This window comes from Diceros bicornis, chromosome 16 (genome assembly GCF_020826845.1).
Source record: "Diceros bicornis minor isolate mBicDic1 chromosome 16, mDicBic1.mat.cur, whole genome shotgun sequence".
Taxonomy (NCBI): domain Eukaryota; kingdom Metazoa; phylum Chordata; class Mammalia; order Perissodactyla; family Rhinocerotidae; genus Diceros; species Diceros bicornis.
In genome coordinates this window covers 35,280,260-35,290,865 of record NC_080755.1, presented here as the reverse complement: position 1 = coordinate 35,290,865, position 10,606 = coordinate 35,280,260, and positions in this window count along the sequence as shown.

The following is a 10,606-nucleotide window of genomic DNA, read 5'->3' as shown; positions in this document are numbered from 1 at the left end:
AATCTCTTTTTAATAAATTAATGCACTAATGAATTAATAAACAAATTCAGCATCTTTGAGCAATTTGTTTAGTCCCCTTTAGATCTTCTGTAATCATGGGATAATACTCAGTGTCCTTTTAATCTGAGTGCATAATTCAACAGGTTTATGCTCAATTCTAAGAGGAAATCATTTTCAATCATTTTTTTGAGACATGAATACGTTAAAAGAGGAGAAAATTAGGGATTCTGAAATAGATGGTAGGGCCAGAGACAGAAGTGAGGGAGGAAATGTTGTTTATTAAAGATATTCCAATAGTATTTTATTTCCTGGAAGGCCAGGGGACCCTAGGAGACATGGGCTAGAGTTTAGTTATGGATTTTAATTATTTTTCTCTCTTGATTGAAGGAAAGAGATTTGGTCTTAATTTGCTTTTGCATTCAAGTATTAAGCACAATGTCTACAATATGGTAGGTGTTCAATAATTATTTTTTGAATAAATGAAGGAGAAGCATTAGATAGCAGTATTAGAAAAGCAGCCAGGTGGATGAACATAGTGGGCCTAATGGAGAACATTTTGTCTGTATTTCTGCCTTTTCTTTTTCCAGACACTCCCTTCCACATGAGAGTAGGAAAGAGAAAGGAGTAAATTTTTGACTGCCGCCATTTTTTATCCATGTCTCTGCCAGGCCTTGGATCTAATATCTTCTGTTTGGAATTCAGAAGGTAACTGCACACCTTGCTCCACACCCACTTCCTCACTTCCTGTCAACTCGGCTGTCCTGTTGGAGAGTATTTGAAGAAACAATAGCCATGGTAGTGTTAATAATTGAATGCAGATTGCTTTATTTTTCACAAATATTTACCTTTATTAGGAAACAAATTCTGATACCAAGAATATCCTGCCTGATAGAATTCAAGATAAGATTTACCAAAGGCATAACTCAATCAATAACTTAAAAAAATAAATGTATACATGTATTTTTTCTTAGGTCCAAATAAGTTTGAAAAGGGTGGCTTAAACACCATTAAGCAGATTAGACATCTCAATTTTCTGTCTTTAATAATCAAAATTCCATTTGAATCTCCACATTTCTCAAAGTTATTTTCCCATGGACCTTTTTTTTTTGTGTGTGTGTGGAAGATCAGCCCTGAGCTAACATCTGATGCCAATCCTCCTCTTTTCTCTGAGGAAGACTGGCCCTGGGCCAACATCCGTGCCCATCTTCCTCTACTTTATATGGGATGCCGCCACAGCATGGCTCCACAAGCAGTGCGTCAGTGTGCGCCTGGGATCTGAACTGGCAACCCCGGGCCAGTGCAGCAGAGCGCATGCACTCAACCGCTTGCGCCACCAGCCCGGCCCCCCATGGAACTTTTTTTTTTTAAGAGTGTTTTGAGAGATTAGCATTCTATGCAAAATTCTTTGGGAAAATTTGTAGTAAGCCATTTCCCAGAGCTCATTGACAGAGTGAGGGCTATAAATCGCAATCCTGAAAACAAGATGAAATGGAATAATTTTTTTTTTTTTTTTTTTTTTTTTTTTTTTTGTGAGGAGATCAACCCTGTGCTAACATCTGCCAATCCTCCTCTTTTTTTGCTGAGGAAGACGGCCCTGGGCTAACATCTGTGCCCATCTTCCTCCACTTTATATGGGACGCCGCCACAGCATGGCTTGCCAAGCAGTGCGTCGGTGCGCGCCCGGGATCCGAACCAGCGAACCCCGGGCCGCCGCAGCGGAGCGCGCGCACTTAACCGCCTGCGCCACCGGGCCGGCCCCGAAATGGAATAATTTTTTGATTCATTTTTTTCCGTTTTAGAATTCACACAGCATTATTCATTTCAAGCTACAAGAACATTGAGCACTACTTCTTCTTTACCAAAACAAGAAAGAATATGTTATAGGTGTGTGCAAGAAACTTAGCAATAAAATCACCTGCCCTGCATAATGAACTGATTTAGTTATTGATAAGATTGGAGACAGTAACTCGCTGAACTCTATGCTGTAACGTTTCCCATGAGCCATATCTCCAAGTTTTTTGGCTACTTCAAAACCATTAATTAGTGAGGAAGCACATCCTTAATGCAGTAATTTCCCAATAAAAACCACAGGTATCAGACCAAATGGATGCAGGCTGATCAAAATGTAATGTTATGTTTCCCATAATAATGGCGGATCACTTGGCTGGCATTGAAATTTAGACTTCAGTTTTCTGCCACAGCCGAAAGCAAATTTCAGCCAAATGTGGCAGAAACTCTAGAGGCTGTGCTCGCCACAGGTGTTTAATCATCAGCGATGCTCTTGGGGAATAGCATTGACCGCTGGCCAGGCCCCTGCCTACAGATGGGGGAAAGCTAGTGAGGGGGTGGGGGAGGAAGATTAGAAGAATATCAAAATCTGGACAAGCTCCAAAGAAAATCTCATCTCTCATTTCACACCTTTGCTATTTGCTGTCAGTCTCTCCCCAGAAAGCGTTATCACTTTGCAGTGCTCAACGGGGGTTGATGGGCAATCTCGACGTTTCCTCTCGGCTTCACTGCCTCACGGATGGACTTCTTCGTTACAGCCGCACCACACTTCTCCCGGTTTAATGGGCATAAATATAGCTACTCAAAGAGGGGAAACACTTTCCTATCCATGAAGATATTACATCCAAGAGACGAAAGGAAAACCTGCTAATTGAGAATTGCACTTCGGTTTAATTACGCAGATGCTAAAATAATGTAACTGAAGCGCCTTAAAAATATAATTATCCACTATGCAATGCTTGAGAGCATGTTTTATCTTTTTGCCTTTAATGTACATGATCAAGAAAGAGCCAACAAAAGAATCATTCCTGGGTAATTTGGGAAACTGGGACATGTTTGGGATTGAAAGATGTTTCAGAAAGTGTCTTGCATTTGGAAGGAATCATCAAAGGTATTTTGTGAGTAACTATACATAAAATCCTTCTTCTTTACCTGTATGTACTTCAAAGGCACCTGGGATTAAAATAAATAATAAATTTTAGGGTAGCTTGAAACTGTATCCAATTATCTCCTAGTGAAGAGTGAGGGCTGCTGTACATTTGGAAAGACATACTGTGTTTATGGAGTGACTTGAAGAAGATCTGGAAAGCATCTCTGATTGAGTAAATACTCTTTCCACCTTTCCTTCCCTAACCTTAAGCCCCATCTTGTTGAATTTATTATTAATACAATGCTGGCTTGTTATAAATTTTTCCAAAAAATTTGCATAGGATGCTAATATCTCAAACTACTGTTAAAAATAAACCTGGTCCAGCCCATGGCTTAGCGGTTAAGTGTGTGCGCTCCACTGCTGGCGGCCTGGGTTCGGATCCTGGGCGCGCACCAACACACTGCTTCTCCGGCCATGCTGGGGCCGAGTCCCACGTACAGCAGCTAGAAGGATGTGAAACTATGATGTACAACTATCTACTGGGGCTTTGGGGGAAAAATAAATAAATAAACCTGATTATGTATTGCTTTCCATTGCTATTTACTTTGTGTTTTTATGTATGGTACTTTGTATTTTTATATGTGTTTTATTTTCCTTGTAAATTTTGCCTATTTCTATAAGTAGTGTTTTCCATGGGTTGTAGTAAACACTGGTTGGTTGATGTTAATATTATGCATTTAAGATTAACATGGTGGACATATTGCTGTCCTTCTAAGAAAGATTCTCAGCCAAAAACGTGTAGTGATTTAGCAAAGGGAGGGCTGATAAAGCCTACTTCCATATAGCAATCTAGAGATGATACTAGAAGAACTTCATAGACCTAATTCTCGCCTTCAACAGGTGCAGAAACTTCTAGGTACCGGAATGAGATGGAGTAGTCCTGAGAAGACGAGGAAGGAAGCAGGAGATGGAATACATGGAGCTTCTAAGGCCAGCACGAGGAGGTGGACGGTGGGTTAAGTGGTGCATCCACAGACCATCTTGGTTAGCGCCTTGATGAACAGGCTGCAGAGGAGGGCATATGGCAGAGTAAGAACGGAGCCTGGGCTAGATTCAAGCTGAGGAGGTGTTGGTTCCCGGTAGTCCCCCATGAGGCCATAGAGCTGGGAAGGAGAGCAGGGAATGAAAGCTCAGACTCTGGCATCTGAACACCTGCACTCTAATCCCTTCTCCGTCTAACACTCGCTGTGGAGCCTTGGAAAAGTGACCCACCTGCCTATTCCTCAGTTTCTTCCTTTGCACAATAAAGGTACCCAGTGAGTTGAGTTATTGTGTTAATTAAATGAAACAATCCAAACAACACATTTAGAAGAGTGCCTAGGCTGTTGTGAATACTCAAAAAATTAGCTGGCCTCAGTTCTCTGAAGCCCAGGCTGATTCTTCTTTGCAAACCATGTATATATTTCAAACCATGTATACACTTCAACGAAGCTAGAGCTGCACGGGACAGTTCGCAGCTTGGACAGTCACAGATGTGTGTACATTCATATCTAGATGGTACGTGGCTCATTACTTCAGGGTGAAAGGCTACTGCATACACGTGCATCTGCTAATGAATCTGGACCTGCCCCACCAGACTGCCTAGACACTTACATTTTTTTTGGATGATGTGGTACGTTTTGAGTGGAGCGAGGAAAGAAGAAAGGGAGGTATTTTGCTAATTGCTAAACGTCTTGAATACTCGATGTTTCTAGTCAGTATTCTCTTATTTTCTTATTGACAAATTGTAATAATAGCCAACATTTATAGAATGCTTTATATGGATTGGCACATTTATTGTAAAGGAAATCGGAAACATTAATGACATCTTTTTAAGAAAGTTCTCATTAATAATGTTACTCTCATTATTTTGCCGCTGTTTGATATAGGAAGTTTCTTGATAAAATTTTCTTACCCAGATTAGTTTTTTACCCTTCCAGTCTTCAGCCAAATAAGAACTCTCTGTAACGAGGGATGTGCTGAGGCCAGCCTGGTGGCATAGTGGTTAAGTTCATGTGCTCCGCTTTGGCAGCCCGGGGTTTGTAGGTTTGGATCCCGGGCATGGACCTATGCAGCACTCATCAAGCCATGCTGTGGCTGGCATCCCACATATAAAATAGAGGAAGATGGGCACGGATGTTAGCCCAGGGCCAATCTTCCTCACCAAAAAGAGGAGGATTGGCAACAGATATTAGCTCAGGGCTAATCTTCCTCACCAAAAAAAAAAAAAAAAAAGGAAGAGAGATGTGCTATAGTATAAAGAAATTTGGGGGTTAAGTGGACCTGGGTTGAATCTTAGCTCCACTATATTAGCTGTGTGACTTTGAACAAATTACCTTCTCTGAGTCTCAGCTTTCTCACCTCCACTATGGAAATATTAATACCTACCTTTGGGTCTTTGTAAGAGTTAGAACTAATATATGTAAAATGCCTGGGATATAGGGGGCACTAAAAAAAATTAGCCATTTGGTAGTTTAATTTTGATCCCTTATGATAGTAGCTCTCACTCCAGGCAATAAGGATGCCTGTTGAGCCCCACCACATGGTCCCTGCACTCCCAAATGTTACTCTCCAGCAGCTAACGCAGAGTTGTAAGTAAGTAAGAGAACCAAGTGTGTCAGTGTTGATATTGCCTTCAAAATCTATTTCAGACCTGTTTGCTCCTCTCCTTCTCCACTATCCTATCCAAGGTCTTGTCACCATCACCTATCATCTCAGCTTCTGCAGTAGCTACCTAACCAGTCTCCCACTTATTCTTTAGTCCTCTCCAATAAGTTCCCTGCCAGGGGTCAGGGTGCTCCTTTTAAATTTAAATCAGATTATGTCACTCCCATGCTGAAGACCTGTGTAGAGCTACCTGTTACACCGGGAGATCTGGATTCTAGTGGGAAATACTTCCTTGCCCTAAATGTCACTTTTTTCTTTTCTTTTCTTTCTTTTTTTTTTTTTTTGGTGAGGAAGACTGGTCGTGAGCTGACACCTGTTGCCAATCTTCCTCTTTTTTTTTTTGGCTTGAGGAAGATTGTTGCTGAGCTAACATCTGTGCCAATATTTCTCTATTTTGTATGTGGGATGCCACCACAGCATGACTTGACCAGTGGTATGTAGGTCTGTGTCCAGGATCTGGACTCGTGAACCTCAGGCGACTGAAGCAGAGCATGCAAACTTAACAACTACGCCACTGCACTGGCCTCTAAATGTTACTTTTTTCCTCAATAAAATAAATGAGTTGGTCCAGGTAATCTCTAAGGCCTTTCAGTTCCAAGATTCTAGAATTCCACTCTGATTTTTTCAAATATCAAAGTTACCTTGCCAGAACTAAAATTATCAGATTTTTATTAGTAAGTATGACTAATGCTAGTTGCTATAACAAACACTTTCATTTCTCGGAGGCTTAATCAGTGATGTGGTAGTAAATATTTAACAACTGACTATCCAAACAGAAGGGAGAAAAAAGCCTTGGTTTGTAGCGTTTACTATTTTTATGGGGTAAATACTCCCACCATGGCTTATGTTAAGATTTACATTAACAATGTCATGTCATTGCATTGGAGTTGGGAAGAGATGCTAACTATTGGCTCTTGCGAGCTGGTATGAGCCATCTCCACCAAACCATTGGGCTTAATTCAGTAAAGTTTATTTCTCAGTTGTGTGTTAGCTCATTGTGATCAGTGGGATGCAGAGTGAGGCTCTATTGCTCACAATCCTTCAAGGATCTCAGTGGACAGAAGCTCTGTTGTGGTTACTGTGTTGCTCTGTATGTCATGTAGGGTGTTGACATCCTGCTGCAAGACAAAGGATAAGAAAGAACATGGAGGATCATGGCACCTCTGGGCTACCAAGCCTGGAAGTGGCAACAATACTTCCTCCCATTTTCCTTTGACTAAAAGTCAATCATCTAACCACATAATTGCAGGGGAGACTGGAAAATATAGTCTAACCCTGTGCCAAGTGGTAAGAGAACTATAGCCTTGTTCTTGACAGAGACTGGCCTCTGGTACCCGGTCTGCCCAACTGTCTCACTTTTTCCTACACTAGAAACATACCTTTGCCTTAAGAGGTAGGGGTAATCTGTTCAAGACTCATCCCCTGCCAGCTGACTGTATTAAATGTGTCCTAGATCTACCAGAACGAAGTACCACAAACTGGATGGCTTAAAATAAGAGAAATTTATTCTCTTACAGTTCTGGAGGCTAGAAGTCCAAAATCAAGTTGTTGGCAGGACTGTGCTGTCTTTAAAGTTTCTAAGGAAGGATACTTCCTTGCCTTTTCTAGCTTCTGGTGGTTGTTGGCAGTCCTTGGTATCACCTAGCTTGTAGATGCATCTCTTCAACCTCTGCCTCCGTCTGTACAAGGCCTATTCCTTTGTGTCTGTGTTTCTGTGTCTAAATTTCCCTCTTCTTATGAGGACACTAGTCATTGTATTAGGGTCCACCCTAATCCCATATGACCTTATTCTAACTTGATTACATCTACAAAGACTCTATTTCCAAAAATTTCACATTTGTAGGTACTAGGAGTTAGGACATATCTTTATGGGGGTCACAATTCAACCCATAACACTAGCCTCCCCCAGAAAAGATTTGGCCTCTTGCAAATCTCTGTAGACCTAATGCAATCAATCTTGGTAAATTCCAAGGCTTGGAACCTAAAACCACAACCACCCCAAGGGAGGAACTAGCATTTTCCCAACTATGGATGCCAAGCCAGCAGGAAAGGGCTGAGGCCAAGTTTCTGCCATGTCATATTGTAGTTGTTTCCTGCCCCCTGATCATGCCGGGAAAGGGTCTGGTATTTCCTAGTGTCTGATTTATGGTCCTGCTAGATCTCTGTGCATCGTCCTATAATGAAGGAGCCATAGGGGACCCGCACACCTAATACTGACTTTGTCTCTGGGAGTTTTCACCAATCAATGTTGTTTCAGGATGCAGCTGTGGGAACTGCTTGCCCAAGTGCCCTGGTTTGCATGACACCTCTTCATAAAGGAGGCAACTCAAAATCTTATCCAGTCATTACAACCAGAGCTGACTGCCTACTTATGCCCATTGAACATTGATATGGCTCTTTTTTGGCTGTGCATGAAAAGAAACAATATCTGTGCACCTCCCACATCAAATCAATACACTGTGGTTGAGTAAGGACAGGGTTATGTTAATTAAAACTCCCATTTGGAAAAGGAAAGAATAGAAAACACACGGCTATCATTGGGCCATAGTAAACTGAAATCCTGTAGGTCAAGTGTTATGAAGTTTTCTGCCTTGACAGTGGGAAGATTCCTGAGGGGACTCTGCTTCTGTCCTCTGGGAGTGTTTCCTTTGTCCACGTATCTCCGTGGCTCCTGGAACCACCCCTTAGGGGAAGGGTTCTTCCTGTTCATTATTCTTCTTCCTGCAACATTTGGGGTAGGTGTATTAGAGTTCTCCAGAGAAACAGAACAAATAGGAAATAACGGAGATTTATTACGAGGGATTGGCTCATGCAATTATGGAGCTGAGAAGTCTCATGATCTGCTGTCTGCAAGCTGGAGACCCAAAAAAGCTGGTGGTGTATTTCAGTTTGATCCTGACGTCCCTGGGAACCAGCGGGTTGATGATGTAAATTCCAGTTCTAGGCAAGGCAGAAAAAAAGGAGGCGAATTCCTCCTGCCTCAACCTTTTTGTTCTATTCAAGCCCTCAACAGATTGGATGATGCCCACCTGCATTGAGAAGGGCAATCAACTTCACTGAGTCCACCAACTCAAATGCTAATCTCCTCCAGAAACACCCAAAAATAATGTTTAACCAGATATCTGGGCATCTCCTGATCCAGTCAAGTTTACACAAAATGAACTATCATGGTAGGCGTTGGGATGTACGCCCTTCTTGGGGCTGTGGAGCTTTCAGAGCCCAGTTAGAAGGCTGAGGTCACAAGGATTGTTTTAAAGCTTGAATGATCAAGGTTGTTTTAGTCCTGGTTTATGGTTTCTCTAGCAATACAATTCTCTTGAAAATTTAGTAGGCTGCTCACCTATTTGCTTAAAGTCAGTCTCACATGCCAGTAACTAAGGCATCCAAGGTTCTTTTCCTCGATAGAGTCCAAATCTGCATTATTTCTTTGCTTCCACCCAGTCGTGTTTACCTCTTTCGGCTTAATGGCAGCTACCTTGAAGTTGTGGGGTAATCTTTAATCTGATCTTTTCCACAAAGCTGGGTCTTAGTGGGACTCTTGCTCAAAGGCTTGTTTGGATTTTTTTCCCTACTCCTTGAGGCCCAAGAAGCAGTCCGTATTTGTAATCCAAGGCCCCATGTTACTGGACTCTTTCTATTCCCTTCTATTTCTTTTCATAAGCTGATCAATTCTCTCTTGAACTCATCACTTTATTACAATTTCTAATCAAATTCAGCAATAATTGCAAACACATACTAATACCCTAGTCTTCTTCCAACCACTTTACCTGGAGCCATAGGCTCAGCAGGTATGAGATCTTCCTTCCAGGTTATTACGTGTTGCAGTTGCATAACATGAATCACCATCCTTCCAGCTTCTAATATCAACTTCCCTATTATCTGCCACTTGACTTCTAAGTCAATACTACACATTTTTGGTCTTTGTTATAACGGCACTCCACTTCAAAGTATCAATTTCCATACTGGGGTAACTAATACTAGCTGTTGTAACAAAACTCCCTAATTCTCAGTGGATTAACACATTAAAAGTTTATTCCTTACTCATGATTGGCGGGCGGGGGGGGGAGGTATGGGGCTTTGCTCTATGTGGTTAATCAGAAACTCAAGATCCTTCCATCTTTTGTCACTGCCATCTTCAAGATGTGGCCTCCAAGCTCACCACTGAAGGAGAACAGACCCACCTGCTCTTAGCCATCTCAGTTTGTAAGTAACCAGGTTTCCTTACATTTCTCTGAGACACAAAAGAATGGGAAATGCAGTTTAGCCATGTATCCAGAAAGAAGAAATCCATTTAGTGAGCAGCTGGAATGGTCTTTGCCAATGATCTAATTGTTTATTTCGTTTACCATAAGAAGTGTTTTGCCCTACATCATTTCTGAAGAGGGCAGCATTAGGAAAAGAAGTGAGTGAGAAGTGTAGACTGGATAAAAAGAACCTAATCAGAACCATCCACCATTCAATACAACCAGCATTTTTCCAGCACTCACTGTGTTCCTAACTCTTGCCTGGATATCTTTGATTTTTTTTTTTTTTTTTTTTTTTTGGTGAGGAAGATTAGCCCTGAGCTAACATCTGTTGCCAATCCTTCTCTTTTTGGTGAGGAAGATCGGCCCTGGGCTAACATCCGTGGCCATCCTCCTCTACTTTATATGGGACACTGCCACAACACGGCTTGATAAGCAGTGCATAGGTCAGTGCCCAAGATCCAAACTCGCCAACCCTGCACTGCCAAAGCTGAGCATGAGAACTTAACTGCTATGCCACTGGGCCCCTGGATAGCTTTGATTTTACTGAGCATTTTCTAGTACAGCATCTCTAAGTGTCAGCTAGAAACTAAACATGCAAAGCACCTCCTGATTGTGCCACTTGGTGTTCTGTTGTTTTGAGAGTAGAAATAAATCTTTCCAAGGTCTGAGGATAATTTTTGATCACAAAGGAAACTCTTCCATAGATTCTCCATCCTCTAATTCACTAGGCTATTAGCGCAAAATTTAAAAAATAAAAGGCAAATATTATTTCTTA